This window comes from Anguilla anguilla, chromosome 3 (assembly GCF_013347855.1).
Source record: "Anguilla anguilla isolate fAngAng1 chromosome 3, fAngAng1.pri, whole genome shotgun sequence".
Taxonomy (NCBI): Eukaryota; Metazoa; Chordata; class Actinopteri; order Anguilliformes; family Anguillidae; genus Anguilla; species Anguilla anguilla.
In genome coordinates this window covers 41,920,049-41,943,668 of record NC_049203.1, presented here as the reverse complement: position 1 = coordinate 41,943,668, position 23,620 = coordinate 41,920,049, and the positions used below count along the sequence as shown (strand labels likewise).

Below are 23,620 nucleotides of genomic sequence, written 5' to 3'. Positions count from 1 at the left end.
GTATAATGTGCTCGATTCCAAATCAATTTCTAGCATGGGGAAGCATCTATTTTTAGAACACAACTTGGCTGGGCACCACTCATTACACAGAAAATGCGCACATGCATGACAGCACACATCAATACCAAAGTTCTTTCATCATAATAAAGTCTTAATGCTTAGCCTATTGTGTCAATAAACGCAGTCAGTGTCAGATATGATACAAATAATTTTATATTCAACCCAAAAATGGCGTGCGCCCATAAAACCAATATACAGCGGCTTGGCTGATTACTCAATTCTGATTGGCTGGGATGTATGTATTATTTTTCCATATACACCTGGCCATGAAGTAGACCAGCACCTGCAAAAGTTCAATCACTGATCTAAATTAATATGTGTATATATTATAAGAGTAAGCAAGCCAACGATTACAATATCATACTTGCAACAGTGTCAGCTTGATGTGAATGGATGATTATATAGAGCCCTGTTTCTCAAATCACAGCCCTCAAAGTCAAAGGACTGCTGGTTTTCCACCCGTCCTTTACCTGGGTATGAATACAGTCTGGCCAATAAATAGCACTAATTGTTCAGTTAATTGCCCGGGGATAACAAAACCAGGGCCAGATTTGGATTTGAGGTCCAGATTTGCGTATTCATGGAATAGTGAGTAGGTAGTCTAGTATAGCTTGACTACGTTTATAGTTTTGCCTCCATTTTGAATATAATTCAGTATCTGGTTAATTAGCTATCCAAGTTCATAAACAAGCTTTAAGACCATTTTGACTTAAACCCAAACAGAATTTTAATGTTAAGTAACCCAGTTGAGGTATTCCAAATATAAGAAGACACATTCATTGCTAAGTGGTATAGGGTTTGGGATATTTGGAATACTTAAGTAATGTTTCCATTGCAATGGACTTGCATATTTTGAAAAGCGTGTTTTCATTACAGTTGGTGGATGTAGTAAATTTGCCTCAGTCAATTTCCCTCAGTGCAGGGCATTGAAACTGCATAATGCTCAGCCCTTCGGACATTATCTCACTTATACAATGGCTCACCAACAAAAAGCATAAATGTAAACGGAACATGTGTATCAAAATATATATTTGCTTTATTCTATTGATACTGGATGAAGAAATATCTTCTATTTTAATGCGTTTCTTCTTTTTTACATATGATTATTTAAGAAATGGAGCAAAGTGCCAACACATAATTGTACATGCATAGCCTTTATGAGAAAATAAAAAAAGATCGAGTAGTCACGTATCTGACGAGTAATTGTTCAGTCCATTACTTGTACCCATCCCTACCCCAGCTTCTCTATCCCCTCTCTTTCAGTGCATTTTGGCTGAATGAGCCGGCTGCTTGCCCAGTTTGAGCAGCAGTGGTGAATCCACAGCGTCTTCTGTGAGCTGCTGCTATTTGTGCTTGCATGTCAGAGCTAGGGTGTCATTCTGGGGGGAAGAGAGAGGAAAGGGGGGAGTGTAAGGGGGCGGGTTGCTGGGAGTGTTGGGGAGGGAAGAGAGAAAGGACCAGGGCAGAGAGAGATAGGGAGAGGGAGAGCAAGAGAGAGAGAGAGAGAGAGAGAGAGAGAGAGAGGGGGCTGTCTTGTTTGTGGCTTGTCAGCAATTGCTTGAGACAAGCTTCCCCCCCCATGTGTGAAAGCTACTTGGGTGAATGCCTGGGCCGTACCAAGTGCGGGTGATCCTGGAGGGGGGAGCCATAAGAAAAACAGATCAGACTGAAGCAGACAATAGGCCCCTCAAGTGTTCCCCCCAAGTTGCTTTGATGTTGTCCTAGTGTCCCGATGCTGAAGGGGACCAGGGATTGCAGGGGAAAGGGCTTTGTGTGGATGTGTGCACTTTTCTCCAGCCCAACAAAAGGGAAAAGGGGGAGAAAAAGGAAAAAGTAAAAAAGAGATAGAAACACAGAGAACAAATGCTGAGAAATGAATTGCGCCCATAGACGTTTTTGTGCCTCTGTGTGATAGAGAGAAAGAGAAAGAGAGAAAGCTTGTGAGGGACAGCAGCTGTAACAGAAGCTGAGAAGGTAAGAAATCCATGTCTGATTATTCACTGCTGGATATATTGATGGGGGGTGGTTGGAAGGTGGTTGGCGGGGGGTGGTTGGAGGCTGAACTTGGGTGGTTTTAATGGCTGCAGATGAGGGGGCTGGGGTTATCCTGTTCTCCAGAGAGTCCTCATCTCACCTAAAATCACTTGCTGTATGCACTGTGGGAGGACAGGCAGTGATTTGCAGTGTTTTTTTTTGTTTGTTTTTTTTTTAGCATTTTTAGTGCCTGTGTATGGTGGTGTTGCAGTGGAAGAGGTTTGTGTTGTGGTGGTGTTGGGATGTATGGAGGGTGGATGGGGGGTGGGGTTGTGTGAAAGGATGGGGATTGTGGTTCACTGTGTGTCATTAGAAAGTGAGGTTTGCCATCTGAGAATAGGGTGTCCCTTCTTCTCGGAGAGAGAAAGCCAGGAGAGGGGCACTGTGGTTGCTAAATAATGTGTTCCTATTTCAGTATGAGATAGTGGGGACATTTTGTGTGTGTGTGTGTGTGTATGTATGTTTGTATGTAAATCTTGTTTTGTGCATTTGGGTGTCTGGAGGTGTGCATGCGTTTGTGTGTGTGTCTGTGTGTGTGTGTGTGCACGCGCGCCTGTGTGCTTATGTGTGAGGGCTTGTGCTTATATATTAGTGTGTGTGTGTGTGTGTGTGTGTGTGTTTGTCTGTGATTTGGGGGGCAGGATTAATTTTGCCTGAGGGGAATTGGGTTGGGGGGTTGGGGGTTTGCGTTGGGGGTTTGCATAGGCTGTTGTCTGTAGCTCAGCTTGCCTGGGTTTCGATGAAGAACAGAAGTGTCACACAAACAGGTAAAATAACTGCAGTAGTAACCGGTCCTCACGTCTCCTTGTTCTTCACCTCTGTTTTCCCCTTTATCTCTCTTTTTCCCCTCCATCACTGTGGGGTTGTGGTCTGACTCTGTTTAGTCACTGTGTGAATCATTAAAACAAGCTGCTTCTCTTGGTAATTTGTTGAGCTGGTTTTGTAGCAGTCAGTTTGATTGCTTTGGTTTGCATGGAAGGCACTGCTTATTGGTTATTATATGTACACAAACCCAGATGAAAACATGTATTTATTTGTGGAATGCTCTTCTGAGTTTTCTAAAGTGCATGCAAGTTGTTTTCATTGTAAGGTTTCGGTCCTGTTTTAAGTCAGTTTCTTGAATTTTCATTGTATTATTTATTACTCAAGTGGTAACAATGAAGAACACATTTATACTTTGGATTTTTGTTTGGTTAACTGAAAAGTCTTTTTCTTTTTTTCAATTTTCTGTTTGCTACATGTATCTATGTGCATCCTAGAGAACAAAACATTTGTGGAAACCTTGCTGTGGTCATTTATGTTTTTGGGCTTAATGCTGGTCCATTCTTGATTGTTGGTGTCAATTGAGGATGAACCCTGTGCAAGTTCAGCATTTCACCAAGGTATCTGAGTGAGCTCAGCAGTCCTCCAGTCCCCGGCACTTTCTCACCTGCTGATATCTCCAAAAACATGGCCGATGTTCATCAGTAGCCCTGACACTTTTGGCTGTGATAGGAAATGTGAGTGCTTCCTCCTGGCATTCTACCAGCGCCAACTTCACAATTTTACCCAGTTTTGATGAGATGAACATTTTCTGCTTTGATTTGCTTTTTGGCTCTGTGTCTACCAGAGGGAGAAGCTGCTCTACACCCTCTTGGAATTCTGGCAGGCAGACCAGGGAGGATATTTTTTTTTTGGGGGGGGGGGGGCAGTGAGGTTATGCAGGGATGTTTACCTGTAGTTGAGCAGCAGCTGAAGTTTGGGTGGCTGGGACACTGACATATGGATATGTGTATGTATACTCTATATGACCGAAAACTGTATCTGGACACCCCTTGGCCTGGGGCTGTTTTTTAGGGTTTGGGCTAGGCCCCTTAGTCCCAGTGAAGTTTCAGCCAATCTTAATGCGACAGCATTCAATCACATTCTAGACGATTCTGTGCTTCCCCAACAGTTTTCTGTTTCAGCATGAAAATGCCCCCGGGCACACAGTGAGATCCATATCGAAATGGTTTTGTGAAGAACGATGTGGAAGAGCTTGACTGGCCTGCACAGAGCCCTGACCTCAACCCTGTCACCTTTGGGACTGGAAAGCGAACTGTGAGCCAGGCCGAATCACCAAATCAGTGCCTGACCTCACTAATGCTCTTCTGGGTGAATGGAAGCAAATCCCTGTAGCAACATTCAGACATCTAATATTTGGAGGTTGTTGGTTGTTATAGCAGCCAAGGGTGGACCAACTCCATACTAATGCCCATAATTTTGGATGAGATGTTGGATGTCAAGTGTCAAGACTGCTTTTCCTACCATCAAGTCAAGTCCAGTTCGATATTTTGTAATTAGTTATTTTCTCTGCATGCAGGATGGCCATAGATACCTTCCAGGTTTCATTGCCATGGGGATGTGTTTCCTTGATGCAATATGAAAGGAAAAGGTTAATACTTTGCCAATGGGATGTCCAAACAATTACTGCTTTCCCTGTTGTGGTGAAAAGTTAAAGTTTAGGGCCTTGTTGCTGTTGATCATGATGATTTATTTGTGACTCCCCAATATAATATTTCACATTCTTCCATCACACATTCCATAATCATTGTAATTGTCTCATAGCGCACAGTTAAAAACCTTTTTGCCAAACACACACACACACATGCACAAACACACACAGGAATAGATGTGATGGCATTAGAAGTGGAGTGTTAATTAATTAACTAATAAACCGGCCTATTACATCAATTCAATTAAATCAACCACATAAAAACTACAAAATTGCCAGCAGGTTTTTAATTTCTTTTCTATTTTGCCTGGATCCAGCTCTGGGATTTGTGGATGCTATCAATAAAACAGGAGGAACATGAAAATTAAACTGTGCAGGGCCAGGACGGTGCCATTTTCTCATTTCACATTCAGCACTGTAGAAAATAAAGAGGCTGTAGTGGATATATTCATGGGCTTTACTGGATGTATTAGCTCTGTTATTTGGATTAAAGGGGCTGTGCTGGATATGTTTGGGGGATGTAGTGGGTGTATTAGTGGCTGTAGTGCAGATATTTGGGGCTCTAGTAGGTGTATTAGAGGTTGCAGTGGGTGTATTATGGGCTATAGTGGGTGTATCAGGGACTGTCGTGAGATATTTGGGGCTCTTGTGGGTGTATTATGGGTTGTAGTGGGTGTATAAGGGGTTGTAGAGCAGATATTTGGGGCTCTTGTGGAGATATTGGGGCCTGTAGTGGGTGTATTATGGGCTATATTGGGTGTATGAGGGGTTGTAGAGCAGATATTTGGGGCTCTAGTGGGTGTATTAGGGGTTGTAGTGGGTGTATTATGGGCTATAATGGGTGTATCAGGGACTGTAGTGGGTGTATTATGGGCTATAGTGGGTGTATCAGGGACTGTAGTGCAGATATTTGGGGCTCTAGTTGGTGTATTGGAGTTGTAGTTGTATGCATTGGGGGCTGAGGCAGATGTATCATGGGCTGTAGTGGAGATATTCAGGACTGTAGTGTATGCATTCATGAATTCACTCAAGCAGTGGAGGAAAGAGGCACTATTATTGTTATTATTATTATTATTATTATTATTATTATTATTAACTCTGGGTCCATAAATATTTTACAAGTGCCTCTTTCCTCCACTGCTTGAGTGAATTCATGAATGCATACATGTACAGTCCTAAATATCTCCACTACAGCCCATGATTGTTGTTAATAATAATAATAATAATAATAATAATAATAATAATAATAGTAATAATAATAATAATAATAATAATAATAATGAGAAGAAGAGGAGCAACAAAAATAGCAATATAAAGTTCTCCAGCTTGAAAACACAATAATAAATGCTATTTTCTATGACACATACACATAATTGCCCAAGCACACATCTTGAGTTCACATTAGCATTTGAATTGTATTACTTTCAGGGGCAAAAGACTTTGAGTGGTTATTGTGGAGACAGGGGTTTAAGATGTAGGAAATACAAAACTGTGTGCTAATAATTAGCAATTATAAGTAAACAGTAGAAGGAATAAAAATCAATAGTTATTGAGTTTGAGAAGTAGGGTTCTTTGCATTGGGAGTAGTGGCTCACTGGAGAGTGTTCAAAGAGAATAAATGGGATTATTCTTCACAGTTGTCAAATATCTAATGCATAAATTACGGCTGTATTACACTCGCAGTAAACCCTCTACTGCAAACATCAAAAGCACTTGACAATACATTTAGTTAAATGACAGTTTAGTTAATGTGAGGTTATGAAAATGCCTGGTCGTAATTGTTTCATTATATTCCTGTTACCAAGTGAAATTTTGTCATGCAAAATGAACAGGGAGATTAAACCAATGCAGTGTCTTTCATCGAATGATTGTTTCTGCCCTTAATGATAGTTTCTCTTTCTTGTTGTCTCTTGACTAATAACTTTTTAAACAGTTGTGGATGTGGACGTCATGCTTTGCCTGGCTAATGTCTCCTGTGAAGCAATCGGAAATTCATTTTGAGTCGGATATAACAGACTTACTAGCTCTGGAGTGAGGCAAGGCTAGGGAAAGGGAAGGAGGGGGAAGTCAGGAAGGGGAGGGGGGGCGGGGGGGGCTGGTCCTCCCGGGTTTAAAAAGCGCATTTGTATTCATGACAGAGAGAAGTGAGAGACCACAGACACAGAGAAACAGGCAGAAGCCGAACGGCGCACGTCTGACTAGAACAGATACGTGACACCGGCGCAGAGCACACACAGCAACGCTAACGCGCATGACTAAGGTGAACCGAAACCCTGAAACTGAGTTTCATATGCTGCCGTTATCGGCGTGTCATGAATGGAATTGCAGTCTTTTTCTGGGAAATGGTGGTCTCAATGGACTACTCAATGGGTGCAATATACAAAACAAAAAAAACATCTGAATAGATTTCCATTGATGTCCCGCCACATCCGGTGCTCGCTAAAATCAATGTTTGCGATGACGTGTGTTTTATGGGAACGAGCTTGAGGTACCGGTTTGCAGAACGAATGCAGAGATGTTCCATCATTGGCAGACAGGAAGTTGAATGGAATAGTAGAATAGCTGTATGTGTTAATAATAGTGGAATAATTGTACAATTGTGTTTTACAGACATCTGTTTCGCTCCAGATGTGAAACAGATGCTTAGAAAACCTTTGGTTTGTCAAACTGGTGCGTAAGTGTTGTGAGTTCCCCATCGTAACATGTTGATAATTTTAACATTTTGAAGATTATTTTTTTAAAAGAATGCATTTTTCCTCCATTGCATTTTTCAGTGCTCTGCCTCTGCTGTCGATTAATGTGAGATGTCATCCCGCATTATCACACCGCTGACGTGACTTGGAGCAAGACACTTCATGTACACCTTAACAGGTGGACTTGTGGGCACCCAGTCGACCAGTGGAGGACGCTGGTGTCTGGTGAGGTGCAGCCATCCTAGTCATTTGTCCCAGCGGTCAAAGTGTGGTCACACTGTGGTTATACAGCCTTGTGACTGTCACTCTGGGTGTCCTTCACAGCAACAGACAGAACTATAAATAATGAGGAGGCAAGGGGTGAAATACTCACAGGTTATTACACATGCTGATGGAGTTTAGGTACAGTCATCATGTCTGGGGAGGCAACACGAGTGGCTGAACCTGTAAAGTTAAGCTAATTGCACGTGAGCATGCCTACAGTTCACACCAAGTGCTTGTCTTCTGTGCTCATACGCATCAAACGCCAAACCATGGTTCAACTCAGCAAAATGTTTGGTATTAAATCAACACTTGGAGAACACAAATGGTCTGTGTTGGAGTCATGTGCTCTGTTAGAGTTGAATTAGCAGTAGACATTTATCTGCGAATTGGGGCAGAAATGTGGATGGCCAATCTTATTTAAACAATGGTCTTCCATGCAGATTATGGGCAGGACTGCCTCTGTGGTGTGGATACTGTGGAGTATCCCTCTGTATCAGAGTGCAGAGAGGTCAGTGAGCACGTGAACATCTGATACCCAGTGTGACATCACCCTCCGGAGCCGCAATGAGGGTGTGATTAGTTCCCTTGGCTGGCGACCTTGGTCTTTAGTTCAGTGGACTAATGGCATCTCTTGCTGTGCGGAGCGGCTGGCGAGGGCTTTGGTACGAAACACACGGCAGCCCTACCCCCCATAGCCGCGTGCTCGTTAGAGGTGAGCTGTGTGGAGCCTGCAGCCTGTGTTACAACAATGCACTAATACATACATCTGTGTGTCTGTTATCTGAGCCTATTTAGCAGGATTTACTATCTTGCCAAAAACAGTCACAATTCATTTATTTGGTAGGATTATTGATCTCTGGCTGGAGAGGGTCCTTCGCTTACTTTTGCATGATAATGATGTGTTAAGGAAACAGTCCATGTGTCATGCTGACTGCATTTAAATGCAGAACTCTAGATAAGAACTCTTCTGCACTTGCCAACAGTGTGAGGAGAGATTTATGAACTTGCTGCTGGGTTTCGGAGCCTAATATTCTTATGTCGAGGGCACGTCACCATCTAAACTGCGTGTGCCCCTTTGGCTGCTCTCTGGGGGTCCCGGTGTGTCCTGCTGGGTGTTGGCACTGCATGCCTGCCCTGGGGTGCTGCCCTCTGAGTTGTGTGGCCACGAGGAAGCCGATGCCAGGCCATGGGGGATGGGGCAGGGCACGCTTTGGGCTGCACATGATACATGGGGGGGGGGGGGGGGGAGTGGTTGGTGTGAGCAGGAGCAGGAGAAATGCAAAGCTCCCTACCATGTGATGGGGGGATATTTTCAGCTGTGGAACATCAAAACAGTCACACAGATGAACAAAAACTGGGAGAGCCTTTCTCTTTCATCTTGTTTCTCTCTCACACTTCTGTGCTGTTTTCCTTTCTCTGTCTAATTCACTCACATGCATCCTCTCTCTATTTCAATCTCAATCTCAGTTTTAAATACTTTATTTGCATGACATTTTATTTGACAAATATTGTTAATAGCACAATAGTAGAACAATTAAAAGCTTTCACTGCTAAACTGCAGTTACTGTAGATACAGGGGAAATTACTGAAAGTATAAGGGCAGTGACTACCGATTCCATGGCTATGGAGTAGTTTCTGTGCATATACTGTATAATGGGGGCACTGTGTGTGTGTGTGTGTGTGTGCGTGTGCGTGTGCGTGTGTGTAGGTGTTAGTGTGTGTGTGTGTGTGCGTGCGTGTGTGCATGTCTGTATGTGCGCATGTCAATGAGAGATGATTTTTGTTTACTGGACCACTGATTTTCTACTCTGCCAAACTCCCTAGGGTTTAATCAAGCTCCAAACAGTTTTGCTAAAGGAAGAAAAAAACACATAAAAACAAAACTAAAAATTTGGCTGAGCTACAGATTTCTGCCTTCAGATGATTCCAACCTCATCTTCAGCTGCAGACCTGCAGTCCAACAGCAAAAATCTACTCCAGCTGCATACAATTGGTGTTGATGGTCCTGGGTTGGCAGTTGCATAATCAAGACATGCCCACTGTCCTGTTGATTGACAGATGAGATTGTACTGGAATTGACTCTTTTTCTGACCCTGGTTAATGCCAAATTGGTGAAAATTTTCCCTAGCTAAGCAGAAAGGGGTGTTTGGAGCCAGGCAATAAAAACAAAAATGAAAATTGAAATGCATCCATACGCGTGCACTCATATTCAGAAACAAAAGAATCATGTGATGATACAGCTATCCCACGCCACACCTCTCACAGACTGCAAAAGTGTTTTTATTGGATTTTTTTACCCATAATTCCATGCAATGGTTGGAGCCCGAGGATGGATCTGCTGCCCTAAATCCCAGAGTAGTCCCCACACTGCAGCTCCGTAGAGACACGGAGTTCCTGAAAATCACACCACAACTGCCCTGGAAATGTCTCTCTACTTCAGCACTGGGCCAGCTGCTGAGAGAGAGGGAGGGAGGGAGGGAGGGAGGGAGGGAGGAGTGAGGTATGGAGAGGGATAGAGAAACAGAGGAAGGTAGAGAGAGAAAGTGAGAGGGAGACAGAGAAAGAGGAGTCAAGTAGAGAGTGAAACAGTGACAGAGGGAGAGAGCAAGACGGTGACAGAAGCAGAGAGCAGAAGAGGGAGAAAAGGCAGGAGAAGGAGGAAGAGAAAGTTGGAGAAAGGAAAATGGGAGATATACTGGATACTGAGAGTGTGGAGTAAACCCATTTATTCTATAGTGATCTAATTTCCCCTCCCCCATGTGAAATAAATTGGTCATACAAGGCAGTCTTTAAAAAATGAAGTGGAGGGAATGTTTGGAAGCTCACAGTAAATTTAATGAAGAAATCTAATTAGCAGATGTTGTCATGTGGTTTCGCTGTCGGGGTATTGCCATTCCAACAGGCGCTGGTATTGGCAGTGCATGAGCAATTTGAATTCACTGTCATTTCAGGCAATACACTGGCTCTTGGAATGGTGGGGCCAACCTATCCTTCACAGGTGATTAGGGATGTATAGGGATGTATGTACCACTGTGACCCACTTCCAGCTGCTCTGATTGCTCTTTGTAAACCGCCATCATAGCTTTGGCTGCGGTGACAGGCGTGCGTAACAGCATCACAATGTGTAAAAACGATACGTGCCGAAGTGATCTCTCACCTGCTGCGTGGATAAACTGTTTGAGAAGGGTGAGAAAAGGGCTGTTTTCTTTTTTGGAGAGGGGGGGGGTGTAATGGTTGCTATGGAAATGCTATCTGCTTGCCTTTGTTAAAGATGTCACTCAGATGAAAAATGGAATTGATGCAGAGGTGCTGTGTCCTGTACCAGAGCTTGTGGGCATGTAAGAGAGAGGGAGCGCTTGTGTGCAGTTTGACGGTTCGTGCTCTGAATGCCGGCGGCCATGTTCTCCCCGTTTGCAGATGGGTGTGGTCTTGGTGTTTTGGCAGCGTTAGTTCTGCTGCTGCAAGGGGCTGGTCTGTAATAGCACACGTTGTTACAGTTACTCCTTGGGTCAGACCCATGGATGATTACACTTTCGCAGATACATTGTGAAGCCATTTCTGAATTGTCTGTTCCTGTCAGGCTGACACTATGGGCAGGAGGTGGCATCAAGAGCCCATCAGAAATTTGGATTTGAATTTGAATCTGAGAGCACTGTCATTTAAAGGAATAGATTATATTCAGTGGTATCCGTGTGTTCCCTCGTGCTGGATAGCATAGAGATCACCCAACCCTGGAGCCTAGAACTAGGTCACCTGATCTAGCCAAAGAAGCCTTTGGTCTTTGTAGTCCTTTTATGAACTGCCTTGTGTGGATGTTCTTGGAAATCTCCTCCTCCTTCTCATTCTCCTGATCTTGCTTTCTTTCTCTTTTCTTAGACTGTAGTGTGTGGTGATAGGTTGTAGTATACAGTGTTAAACTGTAGTGTATATTGTTCAGCTGTAGTGTATAGTATTAGACTTTTGTGTGCAGTGTTAAGCTGTAGTGTATAATGTTAGGCTGTAGTGTATAGTATTAGATTGTAGTGTGCAGTGTTAGGCTGCAATGTATAGTGTTAGATTCACAAACTGCATTATGGATGGATTCAAACTGTAGAATGGGTTGAGTCAACACATGTTTTTCAATGACTCATCTGTTTCTGCCAATCGTAGTGATTTGTTTTGTAGACCAAATCCAATCGATTGGTTTGTGGAAGCCTCTGATTGGTAGCTCCACCCTGAATGGCGTTCAGTAAGCCTCATTCTCCCATCGTTAAACCAGCAGCTTCAAATCCTGTGGGGCTTAACCAGTGTATCCCTGAGCAAGCTTGAATGGCTGAGAAAATATTGAGCTGTATGGATGAATAGTACATTATGGATGAATGTACATTGCACTCTTATGAAGAACAAATAAGCTTTGCACTTTGACATGTATAAAGTGGTATGCAGACCGATATTATTTTGCACTGCGTAGGATGTTGTGCATGTCCACTTGGGAGAGGGTTAAATGAAATTGATCCGGCACAAAGACATTCTTCCTCAGACAGGGCCTCTGGAGGTGGTGAGGCCGAGGTTGTTTGGCTCAGCTGTTTTCAGAATGTTACTCCCGTCAACCAGCCGCACCATTCCGGAACATTCCCTTTGGACTACGAAAGAGGTGGAGGTTCCGCTTTCATTGTCTGTAGAAAGAGTGAGCTTTACTCTCCCCTGTGTTCCTTAGCCTTTCTGCAGTCAGACTTCAGACTGGGGGCTGAATTAACAGACAGTCTCTCTCTCTCTCTCTCTCTCTCTCTCTCTCTCTCTCTCTCTCACCCGCTCTTGTGGAGTGGAAGCTCTGGAGAAATGCCACATTTTCAGCCTCAGCAGGACAGTGAGAAAGTAAGGGAAGACTGAATATGTAGGCTTGCCCTCTGAAAGTTCAGAGAGGGATGACTGAACTCTCTCACACAGAAATCTCCGCCAACACATGGCAGCAAGACCAGAGGAGGAGTGAATGAGAACAAGTGAATGGAGCACTTTCATTGCTCTACCTGCTAATGCGGTTTTTGAATTTCTGTGCTGGTAGTGGGATTTGAGACCCAATAAAGTACTAATTCAGTGCAGGTCTTTGTGACTTCATGTATTTCAGTTTATTCAGATATATTTTTTGCTGAATTTTTACATAGTGAGACAGCTCCATGTGGGTCAGAACCCGATGGTCTGTCTACAACAGTCGTACTGTGGAAGGTTTGGGTCAGAAACAGACAGACTCCTTTAAAGAGTACTCTGTGGATTATGTTGATAAGATTGTAGGTCTCAATTCTGTGGAGTGTTTTGTGTCAGAATATGGCAGATTGTATGAGCAGTACCGTGAAAGATGTCGCTTGCTTGTCTGGTGAGTTCAAGAGGGGATTTCTTTCTCCTCAATGTAAAATAAAAAACTCAGCTTTGCAGCATTCTTGAGTCACAAAATTCCACTTTAACAAGTCTCTTGGGTTCTAAAGCTTTCCAAAGATTCTTTGTAATGTGCATATGAATGATGTACCTCCTGTTGAATGGCCTGTAAGCCACTAAAGAGAATACTAACCTGTGTATTGGCTCTGCTACAGATGAGCAAACACTGTACCAGTTACTAGCTTAGATAATCAGACCTCTCTCAGACCCAGATATATGGTTCAGAACCTGGCAGACAGTTTCCAAGAGCAGCTCTAACCTTTGATCTAGTTTTTCAATTGCAAGTGAATTGCAAATGGGTGAAGGACTTACGTTTACACCAGTGGTATTCGCTCTTGCCATTAGAGAGTTGCAGGTCGTGTAGGTTTTTGTTGTTACTAAGCACTTATTCCATCCATTAAAGTGACCGATTACATATTTAACTTACCTTACCTTATTTATTCAGTCTGAATTGTTTTCTGATTCGATGGTGAAAAGAAAAACTAGTGTGCTCTGTGGCGTCCCTTCGAGGGCCAGTGTGAATAAACTGATAACATCCCTAAAGGGCCTTCACAGTAAAGACCTCTCCTAAAGTCATGTTTTTGTTTATTCTTTCGTATTTACGAAGGTGATTTTATGAGAAGGGCTGAAAGACGAAGTTGTCGCGTTCAGATGCAGTCAGCCTCCGTAGGGTGACTCTTCAAATCCAAATTTCCAGGCTTGTTAATTGTGGCAGAACAATCAAAAGCTGGTTAAGGGTGATGATGGAATCAAAGCAATCCGGCAGTCCCTCCCTGTACAGCTATCATAGAGGGGAAATATCATCTCTCTTGTTCCTGTTGCACGTCAGGTCTCTCAACATGCAAAGAAAACAGTGATTGTGTGAAACCATAGTGGATCCCGCGTTGTTGCTCAGTTGGTTCCTCTCACCAGACATTGGCATTTTCTGCATGTTTAAGGTCAGCACAGTGTGTGCGCGACGGTGACACGTGTAAACTCTGTCTCAGACCAGGACTGTATAGTTTAATACCGGGAGAGACGGTATGGCTGCTATTGTCAGTATTTATTGTTTTTTTAAACAAAAAACAAAACAAGAGAAATACAGTACATTGTGATGCACATTGCTGTTTAGTCTCAAAAGGGAACTACATTTCCCAATGTCCTTGCTGTTTTTTCTGCTGATTCAGTATGCTTGCTGCAGTGTGTTAACTAGCTCAATGGCAGATACAAATACTGAGGGATGTGCTACAGATTTGTTTCAAATCAGACACAACCAGTTTGATATTATCTCTCTTTCTACCATCAGTACCCCAGTCACAGCACAGTGTATTTTCATAGTTATAGAGACACTAGATGTCGTTGATGTACATTTAGATTTGTAGAGCTAGTTGCCTATAGTATCTTTAGTCTTTCAAGGGCTAATAGATAAAATAAGGTAATTTGGAAAACAGCTCTAACCTAACAAGGGTATTTCTTATGTGCCTGCTGATTTCTGGCGCTGGACAATTTGTTTTGGTCCTTGGTGCCAGCACACCCTGGTCAGCATGCGCAGTGACACAGATTCACACGTTTTCCTGACAGAGATGCTCTCAGCATGGGTGAGGAATCCTCTACATACAGTGAGTCAAACTGGAATTGTGTATGACCCTTCTTGTGGAATTTTGCGGAATTATTGACTTAAAACAACCTTTTTAAATGTATATAACTTATGTTTTCAAGTATGTGTGTGTGTGTGAGTGTGTGGCACAAGAGTGCACTAGAAAAAAATAATACATAAAAATAAGAAATCATTGTTGTGATGGACACAAGTGAAGATTTGTATTGCATCTCAAAGTGCATAAAATGTCCCAAGCCTGTGTTGTTTTCGCAGAGAGCTTTTGCTGTGTTCCATTACTCAATTTCAGAGGAAGATGTGAATCACCCAAAGAGAAAGCCCCAGAAAACACAAGCCTGCTGAAATTTGGGCAGTGCACTGCTGGGGGGAATTCACAGCCTGTATTTTCTGTTGGTGTTGCACAAAGAAATATGGTTGTGCATTTATATTCTTGCTTTTCAAAATTTTATTTATTCACATAGGACCCCAAATGTCCATTGCAGCCTGTCTCTCATTTTACTTTCTGCTTTTTTAGTATGGACCTATTCCACAAATTGAATATGGTTCTGATTTTAGAAATACGAGCAGGGAGTGAGAGTGAGAGAGAGAGAGAGAGAGAGAGAGAGAGAGAGAGTGAGGGAGGGAGAGAGAGAGAGAGAGAAATGCATGAGAGTGATAATTTCTTACATGTGCCTGCTGTCTTTTTTTAAAAATTCCTGCCTAGTTGTGAATTTGGTGCGGGAAGTGAAAGGACACACAGGGACATGTTAGGATTTTATAGTGTGTGAGTGTGTGTGCGTGTGTGTCCACATGTATGTGTGTGTGCGCACATTCTTGTGCATGTTAGTCTGTGAGTGTCTCTGTACATGTGTGTGTGCTTGTATGTGCGCCTCTGTGTGTATGTATCTGAGTATATTTGTGTGTGTGCATGTTTGCATGCACATGAGTGTGTGTGTGTGTGTGTGTGTGTGTGCTTGTGCGCATGTGGGTGGGTCTGTGTTTGAGTATGTATGTGTGCGCGCATCCATACACATGAGTGTGTGTGTGCCTGTGTTTGTATGTGTGTGTCTCTATGTGTGGATGTGTCTGTACGTATGCTTGGGCAGTGTGAGTCTGTGTGTGTGCATGAGTATGTATATATGTGTGTGTTTACATATGTGTGGGTGCAAATGGGCGTGAGCGTGTGTATGTGTGTGTGTGTGTGTGTGTGTGCATGTATGCATGTGAGTGTGTGTGTGTCTGTGTGTGCGTGTGCATGAGTGTGAGTGTGTGTGTGTGCACGCATGCACCTGAGTGTGTATGTGTCTGTGTGACCATGTGTGTGTGTGTGTGTTCACTTGTGTGTGTGTGTATATGTGTGTGTGGGCAGTGTTTCTGTGGCACTGGGGAGGTGAGTCATCAGCAGTCCCATTGGCCTGATATAAGATGTGTTATAAAAGCAGATGGGGGTTGGGGGGGTGATGAATTCAGAATCATCCAACTTGACTGGTGCTTATTGGTCCATGGAGGCTCCTGGAAGGATGGTGATAATTCCGCTTCTTCTATATATAGGCGGGGCTATCAGCACGTCTGTGCTGCACAGATAACCACTGGGGTGCATTTATTCTGGCTTCACCCTCTCCCCTTCCTCTGCACATACTTTATCTGTGGACCCTATGCCATATACTCCCACCAGGCTGCCTGCTGCACTGGTTTGGTAATGCTGTTACCAGTAGGGGAGCTTATTAATGTGTAGGAATGCTGAGGGAATTGAAGGCAAAGCCTGTTTGTTTCAGACTGGGGTTCTCTGAGGCCTGGGGGCCCCACACACTGGGCCAGATAGGGCCCAATACTGATGTAATATGAGCTGTCACTGCGGCAGCCTCCCGCAGCACAGCTCAAGAGTTAATGTTATTCTTGATGAAGGTGCTGACACTGTGGGCTGTGATTGGAGTTTCCAAGGAGACACTGCATCTCTGAAAAAGAAAAAAATGGAACCCAAAATTCTGACATGACATTTTGCTCATTGGACATAAACATACTGAAACACATGCTGAATTTTTCCCCATAGGCAGCTTTTGGTGTTTATGCTTCGGTTCACCTTGTTTCACATCAGTTTATTTCACATTTTTGACTTTTTTTACAGGTAAAGATGAAACTTCCTGATTAAGAAAGGCTAATTAATTGCTCCCTTCTACCAAAGGGGAGGGGATATTTTAAGGTTATTTTAGACTCTGTTCCCATGGGTGAATACTCATGCTGTGGTTGTTGATTGCATCACTCTCAAAGGGAATGGTCATGATTGTGGTTGTGAATTATATTTGTCCCTGAGAGAGCTGAGTACATTGCAAACATCAGACATGGTCTTCTCCAGGAAGACAACGAATCGTTAGATGAGCCGTGTCATGTTTGAGCTGCTCGACGAACACTGAGTGGTCTCTGGGGCCCGTCCTCATGTGTGAAAACCAGGAATGACAACAGCGTGTTAGTCCATATCACAGTAGCTGGAAGCCTGGACCACATTTTATTTCATGGTGCATTAATAACAAAGAAATTGTGCTGCAACTAATTTATAAAATATCATTGTAGCGGAGATACAGCTTTATTTCAGGGTAATTGTTTGTGTGGTAGGAGCCAAGCACTCTATGGGGATTGTCTCAAAACTACAACATTGTCATGTTACCACATTTTCACCTTAGTCTTATTGGTTCTTGGCCTGTGCGGTAAAGACAATAACCTGTAGAAACAGTTAAGATTGACAGTGTACCATAAGTGCATGTCATTAGTGTGTTATTAATTCATTATTAACATGTTGTAAATGAACCTTCTTTGTGCTACCTAGATGATTATTTAATGATATTTATTAGCTTATTATGAGCTGACCTAATACGTTACAGTGATATGTAATGGACTATCCAGTTTTACATTTATATGTTAATTTAAGCCAGTCAGTTTGAATAGTTTGCTCAAAGGACGAATGCTAATGAATCTTATCTGGGATTTGAACATAAAACTCCTTGGTTACAAACCCTGGGTTGTTGACTGCTGCATTGCTGATGTTGTAATGAAGTCTGCTTTGGTTTTGCATGTTGCTGTCGATGCGTTACATCACAAGTTGAAGTTGCAGTGGGAGGGTGAGATTTGTATGTTGGTGGCTAGAGGTGATGACTGCCTTAATAATTAAAGCTGTGAAAGATAAACTTGTGTTATGGATATTCTCTGTAATAAAGTCGCAGTGTTACTGATATGAACTGTAATTAACAGTGTTACTGATGTGAGCTGTAAAAAAACTAACAGTGTTACTGATATGAGCCATAATGAACTAAAAGCGTTACAGATATTAGCCTTAATAAACTCATTGCTATTGATATAAACTGTAATAAACTCTGTGTTACTGATGCGAGTGGTGCCAGATTCACGGAGTTGCTAATGTGATGGGACAGCCTGCAGGTTTATCTCAGGCAGGGGTGGAAAGTCCAGGGGTCAGAAAGTAAAAGTCCTGCCATGTGTTTCTTCCATCCATGAACTCAGCCAGCTAATTTCAGTCATTATTTCCACTTCCTTGGCGACAGAATTGTGCTAATTAGCAGATACTGGTGATTAGAATGAAATACTGGGGAAGACTTTTACTTTCTGAACCTGGATTTTCCACTTCTGGTCCCAAGTGGCTCAGTCCAGGTGCTAGAGTGTGTGTGAGCAGGCGGTGAAAGGGGTGGAGCCTCAGTGCGTAGTATGGGCCAGTGCAGTCGAACAGAGCATTAGGAATCATTCATTATTCACCGCAGTACTTATCATTTATGTGCAGGGCCAATAAATTCACATGCTTTCATCTCTTGAGAGGGTCAGTGAAGAAAGCGTTAATTTGATGACTACAGGTAGCCGGCAGTCTGTCCTGACAATTTAGGCAATTGGTCCTTTGGTCCAGACAGGGCACACACGTCTAACCTTGTTCTAAAAGCTGAAACGCCAAACTCTGGAGTAATCATACCATTTGGTGTGTTTCTTACTTGTCTTCTTTACACAGAAGGAGCTGAAGTTTTTTTTTTTTTTTTAAATGAAAAAGCTACACTCATAAATCATTCTGGTTCTGTGTGCAGTGAAACTGCAACCACTCAGGCTCCAAAACATTAAGTCCTTGCTGCTGTTCTCCTGTTGAAGAGGGGCACAAGCTGCTCACCCAGAGGCATTTAAAAAACCCACAGAATGGTAGAGAGGAGAGAGAGGGCGAGAGAGAGAGAGAGAGAGAGAGAGGGAGGGAGGGAGGGAGAGGGAAAGAGACACCACACCCTTGGAAGAAGGCAAGACAAAAAAAAAAACTTGTTACTAAAAAAAGAAGACGATAAATGTTGCCCAGTAATACAGGAGGGGAGCAAACTGAGACACACTTCCCCCTTTGCTGAATGAAACATTTGAAGAACGAGAAAAACGCATTTTGGTAAATTTTCTCTAAATGTAAAGAATTTATTTTCCCTGACAAAGGATGAAATGGAGAAGGACCAGCAGCTGATAATGCAGCACAATCTCAATTTCAGCTTGGAATAACCAGAGAGCCAATGAGTAACCACCCACTCACGGAACATATACCATTTCCTGGAATTTTTCACATTCCAGAAATGTTAATTTATGCATTGATTTATTACTGTGTATTAGCTTATAGAGATATCTACAACTGCATGTCCTGCTAAATGTGAACTTGAGATGGGGGGATAAGCTATGGGAGGGAAAGCCTTGTGTCAAGAAAAAATGACGTTATGCTGTGAAGACGAGGGCAGGCGTGGGCCGGGTTGGGGGGGGGGGGGAGGGGCGTGTTATGAGCACTGCTGAAATTTGGGAAGCTGGAAAGCAGTGGCATCCACTGTTCTAGGAGGGGCTTCTGTTAGTGTTGGCCATCCACACTGTACGAGGGTAGGGTCTGGAGGCCGGGGACAGAGAGTGAAATCACAGTCCCAGATAGAGGAGTGCTGCTAAATGTTGCAGAGGACTGTGTACACAGATGTTGGCTGAGTTTTTGAGGGCGCATTGAAAATGGTGAGTGAAGAGGACGACACCAGCGGGGGAGTGCACCTGCATGATGTGCAGCAGCCATCACCTCATTCGGGGGCTTCAGTGTGACTCATCCTCCGATACTCTCAGCCTATGTGTGTGTATTTTTGTGTGTGTGTATTTGTGTGTCTGTGTGTGCGTGCGTGTGTGCGCTCGTGTGTGTTTACATATATTCATGTGTGTGCGTGTGTGCATTTCTGTACATTTATGTGTATGTGTGTGTGTGTGTGCGTGTGTATATTTGTGTATATTTATGTGCATATTGATGTGTGTTCATGCGCGCATGTGTGTGTGTATGTATTTGTGTGTGTGTGTGTGTGTGTGCATTTGTGTGTATATGTGTGTGTGTGTTTGTGTGTGTGTCTGTGTGTGTGCGGGTCTGCATCTGTGCGTATGTGTGTGCAGCTGTGCATGTGCACTCCTGTTATGCCTGGTCAGACCGGTGTTCATTCTAGCAGATGAAGCTGCAGCTGCGGAGCTGTGCTGGTGTCGGTCCCTTAGAGGACGCACACGCAGCTGCGTAGCGCACTCCCTCTGCTGCACTGGCTGCACAAGCCTGTGACCCCGGTCTGACCTCCATGTGTGACTGCAGGTGCTGCGCATCCCCACGAGGAGCGTGCAGTTTGTGTCTTTCTGCTTAATTGGGTAGAGCAGGGGGTTGGTCTATGGTAGAAGAATGGCAGCTGTCTGGGCCTTTGGCTGTGCTGTGTCTGCTACTCGCTGTGGACAGACGCAGAAGTGATTGGGTACCAGGCTTATTTTTGTGGTGGGGGTCCAAGGCATCACTAACGCAGAAATGAATGGAGCCATCATATCCAGTCAGTGGCTCAGTGAATTGAACAAAATACCATTTTTGTTGTGGATAGCACTCTTTTGATTGGCTCAAACATTTCACTGATTGACAACCCCTATGTGGGCAGTGCCACTCACAAACGTGTTCATCAACAGCTCATACACCATCCGGACCCTTCAAGACCCCACCCCGGTCCCCGACTGGCTTCCGAGGTCAGTGCTACCCAGTTAAAAGGATGCTTGCTCTACTGCTGGGAAGGTAATGGCTTCACAGTGTCCTGGACAAAAACACAGATGTAAAAGGTGCTGAAAGGCTTTTTGTTCACAAGAATACAGCTCACTGCCTCCATTTTATTGGGTAAAATCCAACCTTGCTATTCAGAGCCTGTGCCATCCTGATATGAAAGAAAACGGGTGGGGGCTGTGGAGTTTTCTTTGTTTGTCCATTCTTCCGTTTGTTTGTTCGACCGGCGGGGCTAATGGAAGAGGGAAGCGACAATGGCTTCGTGGGAGCTCGGAGACCCTGTGCCGAATCTCGAGCGTGTAGAAAGGGGGCGCGTGGGCGGTGAACTCTCGAGCTGGCAGCCAGGCACCACGGTGACGCGTTAGCAAAATGTCAAACGACGAACGGGTCTCTATTAAGGGAGAGAAACTGCTGCCTCTTTCTAAACTGCGGTAATCGCTTGTGATAGGCCACCCTACTGCTGCCCTACATGGAAAAGTTGAAGGGCCCATGAGGGGGTGTGGAGTGTGTTTTAGTACTGCCTCAAATAGTGCTGTATCACTGTGTAGTGGGGTGTGTTTTAGTACTGTGTCAAACAGTGCTGTATCACTGCGTCAAACTATTAGGGAGTAATTCCATGGAGTTATCCACACGCATGATGTGAAGGAATACAGCTCTTCAATTTTGTCCACAATCATTTCTTCTTCTGATTTGGAATGTCTTAGTGGTCTTGGGATGGCACTATCTGGGCATTGGGGGACAATTTTGGCATGGGTGTTGGAGGAGTGGCAGGTAACCTTGGTTGTTGGTAGGTGTGCTTGCAATGTGTGGTGTAAGTCTTCATCAGGGCCTGATTGTAGGATGAAGGAGCTCTGCACCGATGACCTGATAAGCGCAAAGCATTGCTGTTGCCATGTCCATAAATGGCCTCGCCACGCCCACTTTCTACAACAAATATGAATAAATAAACTGCACGCTCAGTAATAGCACACTCATGTTCTCAGCTTGCAAACTAGCCACGGGGTAGCGATGTTACAGCCAGAATGATCTGCCAGAATACTTTACCTCACACAATACAGGACACATAGACAAGCTAGCAGCCAATCCAGGGCCCCATGCTGGGGTGCTGAAATAGGAAGCTAAACACGCACCACAAACCGTTAGCGTATGGTTACTGCACACCAGGCTTGTGAGGTGGCAATGGACATGGCCCAAACTTGCTGGGGGAATTCAGTCTGATTATCAGCCAGTTGTAATTTCTAATATAGTTTTTTTTTTTTTTTAGGTCTAAACTGGTTGCTAAATTTAAAAAGAAAACAATGCCCAGCAAAGCCAATGGCTCTACAGGGCTGGGGTGTAAGGACTCCTGGCCTGTAGACCATTGACTACAGACCTAGAAAAGTATTATGTTAAAGCTGCAATGCAAACTGCCGTCCCTAAGGGTCCAGACGCATGGCAGACAACTCGACCTCCCGGGCACAACCAATGAGCTGCCGCCACAGATGGTAGCTGCTGCTGGTGCTGGGATCTTGGGTGTGGAAAACAGAGCAAGAGCCAGTCTATTTATAGAGAAGGTTTCAGTTTGATGTGCCGAAATTTTTAGTACAGGCCACAGGCCCACCGACGTCAGAGCAGGGCGCGGCGTGCCTGCCGTGGGTTACCGTGGTGACCTGCGGGTTTTGGAGCAGTGTTGTGCAGAGGCCGGGCTGGGGGCTGTTAGGGGAAGCTGCAGGCCACTCTTTTGCCACAGAGGGGTAGCTGCGGGCAGAATCCAGAATCTGAGGGTGGGATTTCTGTTCATAACAAGACAACCAACTACCCCACTCTGACACACATGTACTTGTTGTAAATCGTCTGAAAATGAAACAGTAAAGAAATTTAAAATTAGCTAAAATCTTTAAAGGGATTGTTTGCTTTCTCTTTATATAAAAAATGTAATTTCAGTTTCAGTGTATGTTTCAGACCCATTCAGTTTTTGTGCATGGATATTTACAGTAGTTTCTGACGATGTACTGGCTATACAAGGGCTGGTATAGGGGTAATCATGAGGTTTAAAGCAAGAAAAAGTACTTAATCTAACTACAAAACAGCTTGCAAAGCAACATATGGCATGCACTCTGTCTTGGCCAACTGAACATGTACACTAAAACTGAAAAAAGAATGAAGAGTGGGTACAAACGGTGAAAGCCAAGTGAAAGTCATTATTGTGTGTAAAATGAAAATTGTCACCTGGAACACCTCCGATGGGAAACAGGGCTGTCTAACGTAATGATGTGTGTGGGTTACAGTTGGTTGCTGAGGTAAAGTGTGGGGAGTGTGGTCTGTTGCCATCATGAAATGTCTGTCATCACAGCTGGAAGGTAGCTTCTGTTTATAGGGTGAGGTGAGAGGGACAGCGTTGCTGTGGCAGTATCAGGAGTACTGTCTGTTTCTTTGGACAGGGTGGAGTTTGTTGCTATGGTAAAGATCGTTGAGAAAGCACCTGTGATGTGATGGCATTCTGCACATTTTCGGGACATCAGTCCGACACCTGAGAAGGACACAGAGATCGGGTTTTGGCTCGTACGCGCCAGGAATTTCCGTCTGTTGCCTCCTCCACCGTTATGCGTCCGTCGCAGTTGGCATGTGTCTGGTCCCTGTTACCAAGGCGATATTCGTCAGTACATTGCAGAAACCATTAGAACACTTCTGCCCTTAGAGAATAAGCGTCTCCGGACTGTTACTAAGCTGTCCTTGCACTGCATGGCAGTGCTATTGTTATGTGGTAGTAGCGCAGAGAAAGCTTCTTGTTCCTGCTCTGGGGGATTGTTAAGGTGGGCAAATACAGTTCAGTGATGTTACACATCCACCTTTCTGCTAATCTTGGATAATTTGCTTCTTCCTCTCTTTAGCTTGGTGCATACACACAAAACATACATGCTCATGCACTCACTAAAGAGATACACATTCACACACACAGAGACACGCACACGCATGCTCACACATTCACGCACACTCTCACATTCACACACACACACACACACACACACACAAATACTCACAGTCACAGACACATGCGCATTAACACTCATACAGTA

The 23,620-nt window shown here is 43.9% G+C and overlaps 1 protein-coding gene across 1 annotated transcript in view; it reads left to right on the top strand.

Moving 5' to 3' along the window:
- The first annotated feature begins 1,630 nt into the window (after positions 1-1,630).
- The window catches only part of bcl9 (BCL9 transcription coactivator), a 123,909-nt gene continuing 101,919 nt past the window's right edge, over positions 1,631-23,620 (top strand). Inside the window, exon 1 of the mRNA XM_035409223.1 lies at positions 1,631-2,034. The gene's annotated coding sequence lies outside the window, so the exon portion shown is untranslated. The remainder of the gene's footprint in view (positions 2,035-23,620) is intronic.